We start from the raw sequence: 21,461 nt of genomic DNA on the forward strand, positions 1-21,461 counted from the left end.
AAAAGGCCCACCCCCACTCCCCAGCTCCGGAGCACGCCACGAATGGGCAGCCAGCATGGCAGAAAGAGGGAGCTGAAGCCGCAGAAGAAAAGGCGAGAGGAAAGGATTGGGGGGACGAGGGGTTTATTTGTGAATGTGAGTCTGCTGAAGGTACCGGAGGGTAATTAACAGTCCTCATGGAGGTCTGTCTCGTGCAGCGGCTCCCCACCTCAGGCCCATATTCGTCCTCCACATGCCCTCCTGTGGCTCCCCCCTCCTTTCTCAGGGATACTCCTGCTCAACCCCTGCATCTCCCCAGCGCCCCTGGCCCCCCAAGGCCAGTGCCACCACCCCACCTGCATATCCCTTTATACTGCCTTTGCTCTTTGTGTCCCACTCCAAATACACAGCACTTCCCCAAAATAAGAAACAGCAAATCCGATGCTTCTCACTGCAAACGTGTTTACCATCCCATAATACAGCTTCCCAGATTTGTTCAACCCCTGGATTGCTTCTTTTTTTCCCTGTGTGGTATTTTCCTTTTTTTTCCCTTATCGTACAACAAAGCAGATTCCTTTCAGCCGCAAAGCCGAGAAACCTCCGGGTTGTGACAATGGTAAGCATCAAGGCGCTCTTCATTTCCTCTGTAAACCAGGAGACTATGGGTTCCACTACCACTCTGCTTCGGTGCAGATTTCTGTCTGCGCTCTGCAGAAGCTGCAAACTCAGATCACGGCTTGGCCTGAACTTGCATCTCAAAAGCTGTTTTTCAAAATTTACCTTAGAAAAAGATTGCGGAATACTTTGCATCTATTATCGATCTGCAGAGTATGTAAAGTTGACGGCAGCTTTACGAGCTTATTGACGCCGGGGCTGCGTGATTTGGGTCTGAAGCCCGGAAATAGCACTCAGGTGGGAAAAGGAAGAGGCACAGCATCGTATCCGTGGAAACACATCCTTCCCAAAGTGAGAGTTTCCTGCACTCTCTGAGATGACGGGAGGACGAGGCAGTTGAAGACAGCACCACTGGAAAGGCTGGGCACACACACACACACACAGACACGCATACACACACACACACACATAAACAAACACACACACACACACACACACATGCATACACACACACAGACACACACACACACACACAAACCCACACACACACAAACCCACACACACACACGGGCACACACACAGACACACACACACACACACAGACACACAGAGACACACACACACATACACACACAAACCCCCACACACACACAGACAAACACACACAGACACACACACACACAGACACACACACACAGACACACAGATACACACACAGACACACACAAACCCACACACACACACACACACACACACACACACAGACACGAAGAGTAAAGGTGACGTGTTTCTATGCTACGTGGGATGAAAACCGGTTTTGGTTTATTGGTTTATACCAATAAAAAAAACTAAACACTGCTTTTCCAACCAGCCGAGAAAAAGAAAACTCTCTACACATTTTTTCACCTAACACCTAAATTCTAAATGAGCAATATTTTACAGCTATTCATTTAATTTTACAGCTTCCACATTAATATTCGTAAGGAAAAACAGATTAAAACTTCACCCGTTATAATACACAATAAACACAAACAGCCAAACAGAAGAAAACAATTACATCAGTTTTTTTACACAATGGTACAGCAGTGGGTTGCAAGTGTGAACTAATTGGATGAAAAATTAAAAGGTTGCAAAGAGGTGCCCAATTACAGCGCTCTAATAACCCTGCTTCTCGGCTGTCTGCTTATACTCTGTTGTACTGTAAGTGTCTGCAATTAGAAGCCAGTTCCACTCTGTCGTTAGCCAGCAACACACACACCACACAGGTTAAACTGCACCAGAATCAGGCCGGCTACACACTGTTTGTTTTGGATTCAATTGCATCTCATTTACACGTGTTAATTGCAGCTAATTGGTTCTAATTAGATGAACAGGAAACCCTCTGGGACCATTCATACCTTTAATTTGTAGTAAATATCATTAATTAACATATGCTAATTAAAGCCAATTAACATTGATTAAGAGATGCCAGCTACAGGAAAAGTACAACTATCAAAATTCGATCAAGTCAGCAAAAAAACACGACACATGCTGCAACGGGCCTCGCAGGAAGCGGGCGCAGATATTGCATGGCAGCTGCCCCGTGCGGCTGGCCCGCCGTCTCGCTTCTCTCGCTCCGGAGGGCTTCGGGAACCGCGTACTCCACGCCCCCCCGGGCTGGCGCAACTCTGCCCGGCCCACGCTGGCAGTGCCCAACGGCACACCTGCGCAGGAAGTGCCCCCGCAGGCAGAGGGCATCTGTGTGCCGGCGAGAGGCCGACATTCGCCACGCCGGCTGAGCAGCAGAGATTAGGGGAGTCACTGCTGAGCGATGAGCAAGGCACGGAATGAGAAAGAGAGAGAGAGTGAGTGAGAGAGAGACAGGGAGAGAGAGAGAGGGAGGGATAGTGAAGGGACACAGGAGAGATAAGACGGGAAAGGAGGGCCTGCGAGAGGTGCGGAGAGCCAGTTCGTATGACTTCAGACACAGGTTTCACTTTCCTTTTTCACAAGTGGCGTGTAACACCAGGTCCTTCCAACCACACCGAAAATGCAACAGTGATGACAGACTTGGCACGGCCAATCACACTGACTCCCGGATACGCGAGCTACGTCTGTGATCTGGCCGGGAGGGTGAAGGGAGAGGGAGAGGGAAGGAGGAAAACAAGCAGGAAGGGGAAGAAGGAAGGAATGGGACGGGAAGAGGGGAGCAGGAGGAACAGGAGCCAGTGGCAGGCAGGAGACGTTTCGCCTGCGCACATTTGACAAAAGGCCGGCAGTGACTGAGACTGATGCAGACCTGTCACTCTGTGTGAAGGACTTGGGTGGTGGTGATCTGGACAAAGCCACATGCCTCTATCAGTAAACTGGGACACAGCAGCAAACAAGGACCCCCAATGGGGCAATGATGCAAGCCGGTGAGCCACTGAGAGCTGGGGAGGAGGCGGTGAAGCCTGTTTTTTTTTGATCCAATTGAAAGCCGGCATATGAAGACCCATAAACACTGAGCCCAGACAAGCATGCTGAGCCAGCGCCTTGGCGTCGTACAGCGAGTTATTAACGCGTTGCTCGGAGACCGAGTCAACATGTTGTGTCCCCGCGACAGACGTGTTAGAGGACCGTTGGACAGACGCTGGGACGTGAAGCTGCGAGTGCACGCACACACGCCGCGGGAGCACGCGCCGAGAGAGACGGCGCAGTGGCGGCCGAGGTCCGCGCGGTCGGAGACGCCCAGCGTGGGGAGGTGTGAATGTGTGTCAGATGGCACGGCAGGCAGGTTGGCGAAGGAGACGCTCCACCTGGGGCAGGGAGGGCCGGGCTTAGCTGGGTCACCCTCAGCTCCGTCCTGGGTATTGCCCCCCCCGCCCCCTTTATACACACACACACACGCTAGTAAACGTGCACAGTCATTCATCCTGCAAACGACCGTATCCTATATAAACACAGGTGGCGCTATAGAGGAAGGGACTCATATTTTCAGACTTCCCTATGCCTCTCGGTCCACTGCGATGGGTTGACAGGTGGACAAACAGCTCTTCCGGGCACGCCCGCATTCACGTGAAGAGAGGCGGGTGCAGTAGTTGCGCTTCCCCCCCCGGCACTCTGCCGTGGTGCACCGCTGCGGGGGCTTGCGTCGGTATGCACAGTCGACATCGTCTCTGTGTGATGGTGCTGGCTCTGCATGTCACCCTGACCTTCCATTTGAGTGAGTGTTCAGGGCAGCAGGTCTTGGAGAGGATTGCGGTGGGGGGGGGGGTGTCTCGCAGCAAAGATCACGTTGACAGCTTGTGCCCTCATCAGAGCCGCTTTTAAAGACAAACTGGACGGGTCTAATGAGTTAATCAAGTGGCTGCCTGTCACTGGGACACTGCCTCGGCTCAGTTTAGAGGCAGGGCTGGAACCCGAAACAAAGGCAGAGGGAGAATGGAAAGGAGCTGGAGATCCTCCCTGTGGTCACGTCTCATGAATATTGAAAAGGACTTTACTTGTGGGAGTGAAGGGGTTCAGGGGCAAGCGGTTTGGGGAGGGAGGGACGGGTCCAGAATTTGGGGCTTGTGTGTTCGTGCATGCATTTGCGTGTAGCGGGGGGTGTCTAGCCGGGGAGGGAAGTGGAGGAGAACAAATCCCATGGCAACGGTTCCTCAGGTAGGGGCTTCCGGGGGCCCGGCTGGACCTGGCAGATGTTTGAGTGGAAGTAGAGAGGAGTAGAGAGGAGAGAAAGGAGTAAGGAGAGGAGAGGAGGGGAGGGAAAATGAGGAGAAAGCACAGGCGTTGCAAGGGAAAGGGCATGGGAGGAAGACAGGGAGGAAGAGAAAAGGAGGTGAGGAACAGAAGATAGAGGCTGGGAGAGAGTGGAGAGCGGGAGAGAGGCTAGTGGCACGTGGGAAGCATTGTGCCTCTGTACACTTGACAAAACAAAGACAACTCACTCCTCTGGTTTCATGCCACATTTTTTATTCATAAACAAGCTGCTGGCTGTAGAGACATGATAAAGCGGCACAGGCCTCTGCCGAGACGGCCACAGATTTAAATGCAAAGTCTCAGCTACACCAAATCCTCCCCGGCGCCATTATTCAACGGATTTCACCGCTATTTTTGTCTGGCGCTAAGCTGGCCAGGATCGGGACTGGAGATATGTCATTAAAAATGGTCTGATTCAGGCACAAATGGTCATTAACATAAAAATTAAAGAATTAGAAAAGAGAAGTAATGAATAAGATGAATAAAAACATCTCCACCCCCTTACCCCCCCCCCCCTTGGCCTCCTTTCTACCAGCACAAAGTGGGGATGGCATTATTTTCTTCTTATAGGATTATTTATTTTTATTTTCCTAAACATGTGCTTATTATTTACTAGTGTGGGACTCAGGAAAAGCACAGTGTCTACACTCCACTCTGACTACTAGTATTTATAGATGTAAACAGATCTGGATTTGGATTGATTTTTCCATCCAGTGTCTGGCTGTTCTGTCGCTGATAAAAGGGGAAGCGACTCAGGTGGTAATAAAGAGGGTTACCGGCCGTTTGAGGGGGTTAGTCCAGGTTTAACTCTGGAGATGCTGCTGCTTAACGTAGCTTCAGTGACTCACGGACTCTTGCAGACATCTACCAGAGGGTGGGAGGGGATGTCCTCACTGGCTGCTTCGTCACTGCCCAGCACCGTTTCCCCCATGTGAAAGCTTCCCGAGCAAACCTGCTCACCTCCGCTCCTTGCCAAGCGGGGGTGGGGGACACATTTCGCCTGACGATAGTCGCCGACGGCGGACCCCAGTCGAGTTCGGCGACTCGTTCGGCTGGCAGCTGCTTTGTCTTCTTCCTGCTCTGCCTCTGTTTGCGTTGTGTTTATTTTGTCAATGAGTTGAGTGTTTGCCCAGCTGGCATCGACCCGCCATCACTGTGCCAGTGTGGTGCCCAGGGAGAGAAAGAGAGGGAGGGGGTGCGTGGGGTGGGGGTTCGGTGGCATGGTGCCCAGCTCCCCATGGCATACCCCCCCCTTGCCTGGCAGCGCGCAGGCTGCAGACCTGTGAGAGCCTATCAATGCCAGTCCAAACGCCGACAAAGAGGAGAGGCTTAGCTGTAATCCGTATTGACTGCCTCTTGCTTTGTCTGCCAATTTATATCATGGATTTGTCTCAGTCAATGATGTGCTCCTGTCAAGTTCTCCCACATTAATCCATAACATTATTAGTTTTCAATACGGCCTTAATTATTCCCGCCCTGACCGAAACGGCGGGAGAATGAGTGGGGAAAATTCGAACAAACAAACAAACGTTTACACGCAAAAGCCGCAGCAACAATGGGTTAATTCAATATTCTCAGCCGTCAAATCAGCGGGTTTGTCTCCGCAAAGCGAGTGTGAAATTAAACATCTCATGCGGCGAGCGGCATACGTGGGGAATAGGTGGTCCTATTCGACACACCGCCTCAGACCCTCACCAGAGGCAGCAGTTGCGCCCCCTGCTGCTAAATCTGTAGATTACAGCGAACTTCCCCAGGCTTCTCAGGGAGACTACCTGTATGATAACTCTGTTCTCACTGTGACTGAGGTCTCTGGGCCATGGTGGGGGGTATGGGGGGGGGGTAGCTTAGCCAAGTGGTCAGATAAGTCCCCCCTCCCTCCCTCTCTCCCACAGCAATGCCACATAAGCAAGACAGCTAGCCAGCTAATTAAGAGTTACCGTTGCTTTATGGCTTTACGGGAAGCAATGAACACGGCTTACAGTCACACGCCTTAATTTTTATTTAACCCAGCTACACATTAATTATCAATTATGTTTAAGTACAATTAAAGTTAAGTACTCTGCCCAAGGGCACATCAGAGTGACCCATTTTCTGGGACCCGGTCTGGCAAACCAAGTCCCATGTCCAGCTTCTATACCACTGTGTTCCGCGTGTCTGACATTTAGCAACAAAAAGCTATTTAGTGCAGCATTTCCTGTGATATTTACACACCTCGCCAGAGCACTGGCAGCGGAGGGCCTCCTGTGTGTCTTAAACTGTTATTTACATTCTTTCACAGACTCGTGAATGTGCTCTAGTCCACAAGCATGTGACTAGAGGGTGAGATTATAGATGTGTCTTTTACATCTGTGACCATGTGCAATAATTTAATAATTTGAATGCTATTCAGATTTGACAGTTTATGACAAGGTTTCGTTAAGCAAATGAAACGATCCTTTCGCAGGTACATCGAAATGCCTAATTGCCGCCTTGCTCGATGTTGTGACACACACACACACACACACACACAATGCTGTTAAAAGGTCTCAGGCAGTGAAAGAAAATGATGCTTAAAAGATCTTCATGCTGGTGTAAAGCTATGATGTTTTGTCTGTCAAAGTGCGTCAGCTTGGCCGCTTCAGAGTTTCTCCTAAAGCCAGCCCAGTGTTGCCCGCGACCATCCAGTACATGCATGTATTTTTTGACTCGACCAGTAATTCATATTTTTGGGTTAATCAATACCTCCTCGAGTTATTAACTAATCAAGTTAACTAATTAATTGAGCTGGATGTGAAATGTAAGAAATACATGGAATGGCTGAGGTTCTCCTGAGCAGAGGTCTGGGAACCGAAGCGGTGCTCATCTAGCCGTCCAATTAGAGATCAGTAACCTTTTGGGAATTTTTCCCTGAGCAAATATATACTTACTACCCAGATAAAACATCCTGTTTGACATCCTAAAAGTTTTGCACAGGACTGTATATACACACAGTACAGAGCAATGTTTGGGGTCTGAGCCCAAAGTGAGTCGGGTCATTTATCTGGAATGCCAGGAGCATGTCGGGGGGTTCAGGCCCCTGCTGAAGGGCCCAATGGAGATACGACTATTCTGTCAAGGATGGGATTCAAACTAATGACCTTCTGCTCATAGCCACAAAGTTCTAACCCACTGAGACTCAAACTAGTAGCAGTAGCAGTCGATAGGAAGTTTGGATGAAGACAGTTGTACTGGAGGTGGGTGTGTGTGTGTGTGTGTGTGTGTGCGTGTGTGTGCTCTGCAGCAGGCCGGGGACGGCTCGGCCTGTGGGACAATCGTCACCTCAGCATTCGGGCTGACATGCTGTCGGAGCTCCCTCCCCACATCCCTTTCCTGGTCCGACGTGAGCGTCAACTCCGGGCTGATAACGCTGCCGAAGAACCTGTTCGGAATTCTGATTAATGTGAGACTTGCGGCCAGATGGGACGATAAGATGAACAGGGAAAACTGTGAGGAAGAGCATGGAGACAGAGGAGGAGAAATGGAAATCCAGACACACATGTATGCGACAAAAAGCACATACACGTCACATACACCTGGCCATTCCACACAGCAGCGATGGTGGATCGCTATGTGTCCGTTGGCCGGTCCGGTAAATGACCAACTTTTAATGATTGAGGCAGGGATTGAAGAAGTCCACCGATCGTTTTCGCTTCATCGCCTTCGTTCTGCAGAGAACGAACGGCACTCCACCTCCTGGAAACCCTGTGAGCGGCGCTTTCTGCGGGCCCACCGAGCCCAGACTCGACCCCGGGCCGCGGCGATTCATAATAACTTCGCCCAGTGCACCCGGCAAAAATCCCATTTTCAGCCACGGGGCCAGGAGATAGGAGGCGATGGCTCCCCTAGATCCATTATCGCGGTGCGGCTCGGCTCCCGGGAGAGTGGAGGCTGGTGGAAGAGGCGGGAGGAACCAGCACCGCCGGCCGGGCTCATGCCCGCCAAATAGTGCCGGAAACACAAAATAAAAATACTACGACGAGGAATTAATTAGAAATCCTCGAGACAAAAGATCTCTCACAGTGATGGCTTTAACGTGGAGTGTAGCGCATTTGGTGCAAATCGTGTTTAATTAATCTCTGGAATAATTGGGAAGCAGTCAGCCGGGGGGGGTGGGGGCCCCGGCTTGTCCTGTTCAGCAGGGGCGCAGGAGATCATGTCTGGCCTGTCTGCTGCTAGATACTCCTCACCTCCTCTCAACCCATCTTGTCCCTTACCCTTCTCCCCTGCACCCCGATTACCCGTGACCCCCTCCCATACCACGCCCCCCAGAGAAGGAGTGCAGGTGGATTGGGGGTGGGGGGGTGCCCGTGGAGGGGGTGTTGTCAGTCGGTCTGATCAGTGGGAGCCAAGGTGCAACAGAGCAGATAGCTCAGCTCTATGCATACTAAACGTGCCGGCGAGGGAGAGGGCTAGGGAGGGGGCGAAGTGCTTTGGGGCCAAGCCTTATCGGGCCTCACGGCGCTATTTATCTGATTGGGGCGCCCAGTGGGGGAGAGAGAGGGGGAGAGAGAGGAGCGGGGGAGAGCGAGGGAGAGAGAGGGAGGAGAGCACAGATAGCCTTTTCAGATACACACTTTATCCCCTCGCTGCCACGTCAGGCACAATCTTCTCCTGCGAAACATGCAGGAAAACACCGGGTGTTCTGTCCCCCGCGTTTTCCCGCCATTTATCAGCGGCCCCATTGTCTCTGCTTCCATGGGACTGTGCCACCACAATCTGAAAGCATGGGTCATTCTCGCATGCTCACACACACACACACACACACACGCACTCCTAAAAGCAGGCCTGCCTATACACTCTCACTCCTGCTCGCAGTCACAGACAGAATGCAGAAGCTGCACTATGGAGGCAGGACTCACTCAAGCTAAGATCTCCTTTGTCTGACAGAAACCCAGTGTTCTGATGCGTGAGACCCAGCAACGGAGGTGAATTCTCTGCATCATGGATTCTGTTCTGGCTTTTCAATCCTCCTCCTCCCAGAAAGCCCCCCCCCCACCAATAAAACCAGGACTAAAATGCTTATTCGGTGCAGATATGTTGACTGCATGTTAAAAATGCACATGGCTGGCTCATACCTTACATGACAATAAATATGAGTGATTGGCCGAATCCTGGTGCTACATAATATGTAATTGGTTAAATGCTTGAACTACATACACGTGATTGGCTAGCTTCAGACAATGTGATCCACACACAAAGCACAGAGCCCCTGGAAACAAATGAAGAAAACAATAACTGGCTGCATTTTCTATGAGATCTTTGCTGTAATGTCTGCTCGTGTTAGCTTTCCTGCAAGGTGTCCAGGACCCAACAGGTGGCTGCATACAAGGTTAAATCAGTCCTTACAGTATTCAGATTTGCACACATCCTATTAAAAAATCATACCAGTACCAATCAAAAGTCTAGACACACCTGCTTTTAATGCATTAGTCTCTATTTTAGCTCTGTTACTCACCTTAGAGTAAAAGGCCTCGAGGCAATGAAATAACATCCACCCCCTTTTGTTTAGATGACAGCATTGCAGTCTCTTGGAATTCCCTCAACCAGCTTCCAGATGTAGCCACCTGGAATGCTTCTCCAACAGTCCTGGAGGAGTTTCCACAAGTTCTAGGCATAAGTTGGCCACCTTGCTCATTCACTTTGATCCAACTGATCCCAAACCAGCACTGTACGGTTTTGGTCGGGGGATTGTGGGGCCAGATCAGATGTCACAGCCCCTCGCTATGGGTCCTTGTTCACAAGATAATGCAGTACTTACTTTGGCTTGCAGAAAAACTAATTATTTTCAGAAGGTGTGTCTAAACTTTTGACTGGTACTGTAGGTAGGTGGTGTGTTGACCTGCCAGCTGACTGCAGTTAAAATGGCTCAAATGTGTCACTGAGTTTCCTCCGGGTACTCCGGTTTCCCCCCACAGTCCAAAAACATGCTGAGGCTAATTGGACTTGCTAAATTGCCCGTAGGTGTGCATGTGTGAGTGAATGGTGTGTGAGTGTGCCCTGCGATGGGCTGGCCCCCCATCCTGGGTTGTTCCCTGCCTCGTGCCCATTGCTTCCGGGAAAGGCTCCGGACCCCCCCGCGACCCAATAGGATAAGCGGTTTGGAAAATGGATGGATGTGTCACTAATTGCGCAATAACACCCCCCAGAAATGCTCAGCTCCAGCCCAGAGAACCCCCAGTTGTGGATCCCATGAAGCCATACCTTGCATATCCAGGCACTCCCCTCCATCTCCCAGAAAAGAAGTGGCCGGGCACTCGGTTATTCTTGAACTCCTCAGCTGCGTCTGTTCAGAACAAGATATGGTCATGACATAACACCTTTATCCCTTCTGTAGGTCAAGGAGCAGTTGGGAGAGGGAGGAAGAGGAGCCTTCGGAAGCCAGGGGTTCAAACCAAAGGGCAATGAGGCTAGTTGGCTCTTTCGCTACATGCCCCTCTAGGTCACAATTAGTTCATATCCCAATAAACTGCCCACCCCAGGACCACGGGCCATCTACACCTTGTGCGTCCGCATGTCAAAAAGAACCAAACCAAGCTCCGGATGAGAACGCGATCTGGATTAGAATCCAGCAGTGATTTTGCAAAGCCACGCCGGCCCACCCTCAAAATTAGGCAGCACACGGAGACAAATAATTAATCGCTTTTGGAAGAAGTCTTCCCTGCCAACTTCATGTGGGTGAAAATGGGGTAAACAACACGAGACGCGTCTGCTCTGACTCCCACAGTCAAAATGGAGAAAACCTAAAAAGATGCACCGGATGGAATCAAAGTGAAGGAAAAGGCGCAGTGCGAATTGAAACAGCTGAAGGCGGAAGCAAGGAGATGAGTTTGCGGACACGAAGAGGCAGAGAACAGGGCGGGGGGGGGGGGGGGGGGGGGGCTAAGGGAGAAGGAGCTGTCAGAAGAGGAAAAAAATGAAGAGAGCCACCATCCTGGGGTCCATCCAGCAGAGACGTCCTGAAGCAGGTGAAATAGCAAGCAATCAGAGTGTGGCGCTGTGAGCACTCGTTGGCCGGTTGTGCTCTGGATACTGGGAGCGATGGTGGGTTTGGGGGTTGTGTGTGCACGTGGGCTGGGGGGGGAGGGGGGGTCCTTGCGGTGAAAGGTCCCCAGGGACAGCGGCAGCGCCTGCGGCCCCATGATGATGATTGATGCAGGCAGGCCACAGACGCCCCAGCCGCTCAGGAAAATTAAAAGCCTATTTTGTAAAGTTGTAAAAGAGCAGAATGGAGCGGGGCTGACGTGCCTCCCCCCTCCCCCCATCACAGCCGGGGTCCTGTTTAGTGTCTTTAGTATCATCAACTCCTCAGAGAGCAGGCAGAGGGGAGCAGTTACACGCCTCTCACTCACGCACCCCCTGGATCTGGCTGCGAGATCGAGGCCCATTGTGCTGCAGGAGACAAGTGCGTCTGTGCGCGCGTGTGCGTGCGTGCGTGCGTGTGCGTGGCAGGGGAGTTGAACAATACTGAGACATTTGGGGAGGGCGAGATGAAAAAGCCATAAATAAATGCACCCTGGATGCATTTTCAAATGACTGCTAAAGCCCAGTATTTCCAACGGCTGCAATAATGCTCAGAATTTGACATTTTTAATTCTTTGAAAAGCAATATTCCTCACATATTGCAGATATAAAACTGTCAAAAAATGCACTAAATGCCCACCACTGTGCTGTTTGCTGGAAACACTCTAGCCGTGCAACATAAGGGAAGAGGACTGAAAACTGGACAAAAACACATATACGCACATTCTGGCAAGAACCATCAAGATGATCAGGACTTCCCATCTTCTTGTTTACATCAGTATCTACAGAGGATCTGTGTAACGATGCCGGCACAAAGCAGACCGTGAAAGAGCAGCTCTTAATATCTCTCAAGTATGAGACACTTACTTGTTTGTATATCATTTGCAAATCATTTATCCTCAATGTGGATTTAATTGACCAGGCGACCCAGGAAAGGCCCCCCCCAGACCTGGCAGGCTGCCGCCCCTCCCTCCCTCCTGGCCCGTCCACCCCCCGCCCCCTCCAGCCCCAGTGGTTGGCAACGAAGGGTGTTGGAGTGACAGTCTGCCCTGGAAGACCCAGCCAGCCGAGGGAGGCGCACACAGGAGAGGTCAGGCCCGTGTCAAGTGGGGTGTGGAGGCCGGCTGAGATGGCCTGCCTGTGCATTGTGCTAATTTGTGCAGCCAGCAAAAGAGGGAGGGATGGAGACACGAAGGGAGGGGCAGGGGGGTGGCCTTGACGGGGGCGGCATGGAGCGGCATATGGTGCCTGGCTGAAGAGGGGGGGGCCTGTAGTGTGCTAGCTTCTTACGCTAACGGTAACACCCATACAGACTCCGCCACCCCACCCCACCCCGCGGCCCCCAACCCCCGTGGACCCATGGCAACAGCTCCAGCCACCCCCCTCCATGTAACACAGCACTCCACAGCCCCCTAAACGGCTGCCATTTAGTAGTGCTGCCTTTAAAAGCCGCCTGTTAAAACTACAGCGCTATTGTGAAACGGTAACTTATCCCGTTAGCGTGTTAGCATGCAAGCAAATGCATGTCGATGTAGCGATAGCCACATGCTGCACACATAACAGCTAACATTTAGCTTGATGTAGTCTACAGGGTAAATGCTGCATGGGGAAAAGATGCAAAGGACTGCTGCAGAAGTTGTTCCAGCAGTGATGGACAACGGCAGCGTGTTAGCAATTAAACGGCGTGACACGATTTGAAATGCAGTCCTACCTGGGTTCCATAGCCTCCCAGTTTGCTTGGTGGAATATTTTTCAAAAAGACGAGTTCAAGAAAAGTACAGGGAAGAATGGAGGCTGATGACCTTTCATACACTTACCGTGAGGCCAGTTTACAGTAAAGGTAGCGATTGACTCCAGGGTGCTAATGCAAGCCACTGCCGCCCCCAACCCTTTACTGCGGGTTCGTGACCCCAGCAGGGCAACACCAAAGCTTATCAGCTGTGCCAGCACAAACCACCCCCCCCAGGCACCTGCTAATCCTGTTGCCTTCCCCCCATCCTGCATTTACACCGTATAGGTGGGGAGAGTGGTGGGTCATTGTCACGATTAATTATGACTGAGGGGACCGGTGGTGGTGGAGGGGGGGGGGGGTGACAAATGCTGACCCTTTTACCCTGGAATGTTACAAGCTTGGTGCAAAATCTACACCACAGATCCAGTGAGTGGCCCGGGAGCAGGGAACCCCAACAAAGCGGGTGGCAGTGTGAGCAGAGCTAGCCAGCATCCAGGCTGACACGGCAGCAGTGACCCCTCCTCCTCAGAGGGGCCGCAGGGCCGCCGTGGTAACGGCACACATGCGGCAGGGGCCCCTGCCAGACGTCGCAAGGAGGTGGTGAGCAATGGAGGGTCTCGGCCCGCTGTAATGTTTCTGGAACTGGCTACGACCCCCCCGCCACCCTTCCCCTCCTTTGCCCCCCGCCCCCTGCCTCAGTGCACCCACCCCTCCCCATTCATATAACCCGCTGGGGCCCGACCGAGCCGTGTGTCACAAACAGATGGGCGCGTCACAAAGGACCCCTCACCTCACCAAGCTGGTCACCAGCATGCCTGATTACATCCTAATACCAAATCTAGAGCTGATACAGTGACTCTATGGTGATTCAATTAGTGCAGTGGGCTTGAAGAAAGAGGCACAAAGAGACGGGGTAGTTAGAAAGTCATCTTCTCTTGATCATTACGGCATCTCACACGTGGAGGCGGAACATCAGGGACTCCTGCGTCTGCGCCTGATATCCTCCGGGGCCGTATCTGCGCGGGCACTCGAGTCAGATGTCACACATGACAAAACCATGCAGCTCTGATGGATTTACACACTGCCAAGCAACTGGCACGAGAGGCAATAGCAGCAGGAAGAAGAGGAAGACTCCGGACTTGGATGCGGCAGAGGGAGACGCTCCTGTCACTCTGGAGGTGGGAAACAGAGTGGGCCAGACTGGAAAGTCGAGGGATTTGACTGAGCGAAATTTCCTGTCTTACTGTAACGCTAACGTGGGAGAAGCTTCAGGTTCTAAAGGTACAGAAAGGGCAGTGACGATAAAACGGAAACAAGCGAACGTACAAAGTGCGGCCTACAATCGCCGGCGGTTCGTATATATAACATTCAGCTATATTCAGTTCTAACTGAAAGATGATCGGCCCATGTGAAAATTACAGCTGTGACACATCCAGGTAAACGCATCCAGATGGCAAGAGAATTCACACAGAGGGAACCCATCCGGTCAGTGATGTCTAGGATGTTTGGTGGAGGAATCAATAATGCGCGATGGAGGGCCGCAGTGACACACGCCACACCAGCTGCGCATACCACATCCGGAATGCCGTGCACATGCGCACGAGCATGCATATTTATGCGTTTGTCATACTAACAAATGAACAGACTTTTATGTACGCATATGAACATGAAGGCACACACACGATCTCCTGTATTTTCAGTGTGCGAATTAGCAACAATAAGTCAAGTGAAAGTGAAAGTATGCTTATTGTCATCAATGGGTCATATGCTGAGATCGCTGCTGGGGTCACAGTGCAAGGAAACAGTGAAAAACAGAATTTAAATATCAACATGAAACACTGATAATATGACAACTGAAACACGATATACAGAGAACAGTAAAATTGATAATTATGCGAGAATTTACAGAATATAAGTTCAGCAATAGCTTGCAACTGCAAACGCACAGAAAAATGCAGAAGTGCAGCGCTGTCACATGACGCAGAGGATGCGCCGACGGCATGTTCCCCCCGCCCCCCGCGTTCATCCGCAGCTTACTCCGGCCACTCGCCGCTGCTCTGTCTATCTGTGATAGTGTATCTGCTGGGGTGCATGCCCCCGTGTGAACAAAGCCTGCTTTCGGCCCAATCCTCATTCTCCATCTACATTTTGGGGGGGGGGGGGGGGGGGGGGGCTGTGTGCAGGGGGAGAACACGGGCCCTTATCAGACAACACTGTTCTTTCATTCCCTCACACACTGCCTTTCTATCTCTGTCTGGTCTTCCAGATATGCTAATCGGTGTGTAAGTATATCCTGTCAAATAATTACCATATATTAAACTGTACTCATCTCAGTATAATTTCCTCATATGCATAATCGTATTTGGCTTTTCCTCAGAATGTAAGAAGCGGCCCTACCTTGGGCAAGTTAATCTTCATTGATTGAATATCACACTCATTTTAATGTGTTAACAAAGTGTGCCTTACAGGACTGGTGTGGAAAGTTGAGGATGGCTACAGCTCCCCGCCCCACACACACACACACACATACATACACTTCTACCTGGGTGGCATGTCAGAAGCAGGATTAACAATGGTCACTTACAGAAGAACAGAAACAGCACAAACCCCCTACCAGTGCCCATGACCACGCCCCCTGTCACACAATCAGTCACTGCTCTGCTCCTCCAGTGCAGCCTGGGTGATTTCTTAACCCAACTGGCCACTCACGTCTTGTCCTCTCCCTGACCTTTCACCTCAGGTGCACCCAGGTGCCGGAACGTTCCGAGGACGCGGCTCCCCCGGGTGGCACTCTCCCCCTGCTGCCATCGCCTCTTGCCGCATGCGCCTCCTCCATCCCGCGCCCTGCCCCTATCGTCCCCCAAAGGGTTTTTAAAAATAAGGCCAGCTCAACTCAGGAAACAGTTTCCATTTATCTTCCGGTAATATGCGCGCGACTGCATTAAAGACAAATAGCAGGTCTTCCGCTTTCCTTTATCACTGTCAAGGCAATTAATAGGCCAAGGCCCCCGTTAGAGAGCGAGCAGGCAGGGAGTCCGAGTGCAGCCCTCCCTGTGTCACACCCACCCCCCACAGCGTTCAAGGTCTGCTGCCCATGACGCGGCCACCATACGCCTCAGACCGACGGAAGGGCGCGCCGGGGGTGGCATCGGAGGTGGGGGGCCATGGCAGGCTGCCCGGCTTCTCACCGCTTACATTATGGGCATGTGCCCCTTTGGAGGCATCTTCGCAATTCGCGCCACGTCCTGCTACATTCGGGCGTCTCTACAGCCACCTCACTGTCGGCCAATAAGATCTCTCTTCCTCCCACGCCTCTCGCCGGCCAGTTACACAAGAAACGGCAAAACCTTCACTGGAATCCAGTGAAGGAGAAGCACAGGGAATGCTAGTGTAGGCTCACGGCCCCACCGAAGGGGCTCCCCATCAGCCTCTGTGATGGATCCCTCTGCCTCTTGGAGCCTGGCACTCGGAATGCCCGACAGGTCAGGGAGGGGGGGCCCAGACCATGACGGTACCCCCCGCGAGCCAAGACAGAAGGGCCCAGGTGCCAGCTGGCCAATGCTACTGGATGTGGAGCGGAGTGCAAAAAAAATCTAGTGCAAAAGCAGACACTCCACTTTAACCCAGGCAGCACGTGCAGAGACACGTGGAAAGTGTCAAGAAACACCTTCGAAAGTCAAACTGTAATGTCTTACTAAAAGATCAGAAGTTTAATTAAATAGGGCGGCAACCACTGAGCAAAACATTTTCTGGTGTATTAATACAAATTATACAGATTATTATACAAATTGAAGGTTCTGTGCCAGGAGAGGCGAGAAACTCATTTTGCTCTAATTTGGAAAATGCTCCTTGGTTCTGCTAAACACATTTCCACTGTACGGTGTAAGGCTGTCATGTCATTTTAAAGCAAAGACTAACACTGCACAGGTTGGTTCAGTCATTTACCTTTAATCGGCTGCAGCCAACAGCCAAACATCTGCTTGCGGGTGCAAATATGTAACAGTATAAAATAAAAAAAAATTATAATAAATTCATGATTGACAGGTTCAATATGGGCAAACATTCTGAACACAGAACCTCTCAGCTGTGCATTAGACTGCGAACACGGGACTAAATCAACGGTACATGATCAGGGTGTCCAAAAATATTCCCGAATAAAAAGTATAAATACCCATCTGACATAGATGCCAGGGCCAAATGGAGCCAAAACTGGGAATTAAAGGGATGCCAGTGGCCGTTTGTCACCGCCCATTGTTGTGTAAAATCTGAAGCCGCGGTGAGGTCAGCGCCGCTGGCTCCGGTGAAGTGTGATGGCGAGGAGGGCGGTGTCGGCGGGCAGAGTCAGGTGGCTGTGCTGCCTCCGCCACAGCAAGCCCGGGCTGGCCTCCGATGGCCGCTCTTCTACTTTACATGTCTCATTTGAATATATTGATTGGGCCATCTGTAAGCCATTTATCTCTTTCAAAGAGCCGTTAGAACAGGGCCTCTCCTCCCTCCAGCCCGCCCACCGCTGTCTCTTAGCCCGCACACACACACACACACACACACGGGCGCGCACTCGCGCCTCTGACACATGCTGCTTTTACGGGCGGCTAATCCATCACAACAAAGACGCAAATTATACAAACAAATACAATCACGTGACTTATCAGTGCCCGTGAAACGTCACTCTAAGGCAAACAATTAGCATGGGCTATCTCGGGGGGGGGGGGGGGGGGGGGGGGAGAAAAGAAGAAAAAACAACCACCCCACCCCCCCCCAAGTAGAAGTCAAACTGTTTTATAGGCCTTTGTAAGGAGTTTCTTCTCACCTTACGGGGCCATATAAACGCTTCGGATGGGGAATTACGCACGACAGCGTTTACGCACGACAGCGTGCTTGGAGAAAACACAATAAATGAAAACGACGCACCTTGTTTGCCAGCTCGGATTTCTAAGGAATAACAGAACCGACAGAATGACTAATTCGCAGCGAAGGTGCAACACAATCAAAATTCTTAAAAAATGAAGTGTGCATGTGGAGCTCCCTGGATGAACCGGTGCTGCCTGTCTGCATTGGGGGACTTGGATCGGCGGTCTCCCGTACGGGCCGTCCCGGCCCCGAGCGAGCTGGGAGCGGCGCGCCTGCAGGAGGCTGATATTATTCGTGAGCACGCGTTCAGAGCACTGGCGCGGCACGGCCGTGCCTCAGATGGTCTGTTTAAATCCACGTTGAGGAACGGCGAAGGTTTAATCCCGCTCTGGACCGGCGCCCGCTGTACAGTAGGGCTCCTCTGTGCTACGCCTGATTCCGCACACGGAAAAACACGGAGCAGGACACACGCCGAAGGCTTTTGTGCTCATTCGCCTGATTGTGCCTTTGTTGCCTTTTGTGTGTCTCCTTTATTCCCATTCATATCCATGCTCAGACACAACATCTCACTGCTGGGCCAGTGCCATCTGTAAGCAGCGTTGCCTTGCCCTCGCCACACAGCCAGGGGGGGGCCTGGGCTGTGTGTGTGTGTGTGTGGAAGGAGGCTGGGCTGAGGTGTGTTTATGTGTCTGACAGTTTTGTTGTTTTCCTTTTTTTTCTGAACGGCCATATTTTGCGTCTGAGCGGGGCTCCTGCTGGGCGCGGGCGCGTGCACGTGTGCGTTTGTGTGTGTGGGCCCCCCGGCAGATGGCGGAAAGTTGGCGTCTGCGCCCGGGCCATACGGAGCATATGCGGCGGGTTTGTGGCGGCTCAGGAGCAAGGCCGGGGAGCGGGGCGCGGGCCCGCGCTCGCCGAGTTTGGCACGGCCTGTGCTGACATTGGCACGGCAAGGGGGTGAGTGGGGGGCAAGGGGCGTGTACCATGTGGCTCCCAGACCCCCCCACCATCCCACAACCATCCCCCTGCTTCACCCGTCCCCTTCGATCCGCAAGCCAGCTTCTTGAAAGCAGCCTCTCCACACTGTCACTGTGGTCCTGTTAACATGTGGGTCCAAACAAAATCCTGGTCCCCCCCCCCCCCCCCACTTATTTCGGTATCATCTGGTTGTCTAGCATCCACCTTTTCACTGCTGTAGGCAGACAGATACACAAACAACATGCCACACAGACTTCAACTAAAATCTTCACAGGTCATTACTAAACCAAAGAGGAAAGATAAGTGTACCAGTTACTAAGCAGCAGACCGACTACCAGAAGATCCCTATGCAATAACCAGCAAGGCGTAAGAATACACCCTGGAATAGTGCCGTCCCCATCATGACAGGGCAGCTGGGAGTGTCACTCAGCCCTGCCGGGGATTCCACACGCCACTGTGAGCACCTCCTCGCATTGTGTCCCCGTCCGTATCAACGTGCATCAACCACACTCCCCCCACTCTCTGTCGCACACATACTTTCATTCTTTTCTTTCCTTTTTTCTTTTTCTTTTACCCCTTTCCTCTCAGATCTCGGTGTCTGTACACAATTCCTTTGCCGCAAATCCTTCAGCTGGATGGATGAACGCCCACAGCCCATTCATCATCGCCCTTATCCTCCGCCCTCACTGCTGTTTTTACATCATCCTGCAGTCAACTTGACAAGTGATGTCCCGATCCCTCTCTCCCTCTTTCTCTCGCTCTCCCTCACTTTCTCTCTCTCTCTCACTCTCTCCCTGTCCCTCTCTACCCAGTACGCCACTGGGACTGGTGCGACACCTTCAGCACTGGCAGTAACAGACTATAAAAAGCTAACTCAGGGAAGAGAGGGTAATGATGAATTTAAACGGCTTGCCTTGGCGCACCTGGGTCCAGCCCGACCCGGGGCCTTAAATCGCCCATCACCCCCCCCCCACACTCCCCCCCCCCCCAGTGGAGGGGCTTGTGCACTGAACCAGAACTGCCCTGGTGGGGTCATGCCACTGCAGAGAAGGAGAGTTATTTCTTTTTAAGAGGCGGTATAGATTTGGTAGGATCTCATTTGCGCCTGCATAAAGGACCTGTGAGGGAAGTTGAAAAAAAATAAAGGGAAATGGGTCTCCCAGTATTTCTGGCAGTTTAACCCATCGCATGCCGCACTGCACCAGACTGCTGTCAAGCCAACTGGGATGGGTCCTCCAAGCTAGCCGAGGCTAGCCGAAGCACGACAGTAACACACGCCCCAGAGCTGAGGTGGCGTCTCTCACAAAGTCACAAGCTGCTCCTACTGACTGATCAGGCATTTTAAGAGGTACCCACCGCTCTCTCCATTTCGTCATGGAATTAATATGGATTAGTGAGTAACCTGGGCCAGCTACAGTGCTTCATGCTACACTGCCTCCTGTTGACTTTAAATGTAACTGCTCCAGTTCATGGTGGGTGCCCGCCCTGTTGGGGGCTTTCCAGTTCACTGACTGGCCCCCCGGCCCAGAGCGTCCCCCTACTCTGACCCCATACAACCTCAGTTCAAATCCTGGCACGCTGGGGGCCCCGCCCGCTCCACCCGTCTCCCACCTGGCCTGGCCCACAGCCCCCTCTTCTGGGCGCCCGAAAATCCCCCCTTTCATTCGGGCCCACGGCCCTGACACCAAGCCCAGCCAGCCCCACACAGAGCCGGCTGACAGGCCTGGACACCGCTGTTCCCGGCCTGCTGGTCTTGGTCCAAGCGACGTCTCCACTTTCTTACCCTGACAAAACCCTACTAAGACTGGGCGGGGGGGTCAGTAAAAAAACAAGACAGGAAAGAGTCACCCCCCACCCCCCCCACCCCACATTGCCACCCACCAATGGAGCTGTTGTGAGCATTCACACTGCGCGCATAAATTATCTCCCCTTTGCGAAAATAGATTTCAGTAAAAGGATTATCACAACACACATCCGAACGCCAGCACGGTAATCCTCATTAAAACACGGAAAGCCGTTCCGAGGCGGCCTTAACACGGCCCAGCAGAACACGTCTGGGTCGGACCTCCGGCAGGAAGGGCCTGGACTTACGCACGGGAGCAGCGGGTGAGCTGGCGCCGGGCGGCAACCACCAGGCAGCTCGAGAGAGCCCGGACCAAAAGAGCCATGCCCAGAATGAGCAGATGCGGAGGGATGGAGAGGGACAGGAGAGAAAGAGAGGGCAAGAAATCGGAGGGAGGAGGAGACAAAAAAGGGAGGTAGAGGAGGCAGCGTAGACGAGGGAGGGAAAAGGAGAGAGATGGAGCGAGCACAAAAGATAGGCAGAGCCACAGAGCCAACATCGGTGGGGCAGGAGGACCCCCGCCTTGATCTGCCATTCCAATGTAATAACAGATAAATAGAGAGGACTCTCCAGGCCACAATGACAGACAGCTTGGGCTTGCCAAGGGAGGCCAAGCTAACGCCTCCAGCGCGCCACCCACGCGCCCCCTGCGGTTGCTGCTTCCACAGCCCCAGCATTGCCGCGCGCCGGCCAGCCAATGATAACGCA

General features: G+C 52.3%; 1 long non-coding RNA gene across 1 annotated transcript in view; it reads right to left on the reverse strand.

Annotated features, from left to right (window-relative positions):
- Positions 1–9,705: 9,705 nt before the first annotated feature.
- The window catches only part of LOC125728583 (uncharacterized), a 79,474-nt gene continuing 67,718 nt past the window's right edge, over positions 9,706–21,461 (reverse strand). Inside the window, exons 5-6 of the long non-coding RNA XR_007389186.1 lie at positions 10,534–10,615; positions 9,706–9,918 (exon numbers count right to left, since the gene is read on the reverse strand). This is a non-coding gene — a long non-coding RNA (uncharacterized LOC125728583). The remainder of the gene's footprint in view (positions 9,919–10,533; positions 10,616–21,461) is intronic.

Source organism: Brienomyrus brachyistius, unplaced genomic scaffold (assembly GCF_023856365.1).
Source record: "Brienomyrus brachyistius isolate T26 unplaced genomic scaffold, BBRACH_0.4 scaffold337, whole genome shotgun sequence".
NCBI lineage: Eukaryota > Metazoa > Chordata > Actinopteri > Osteoglossiformes > Mormyridae > Brienomyrus > Brienomyrus brachyistius.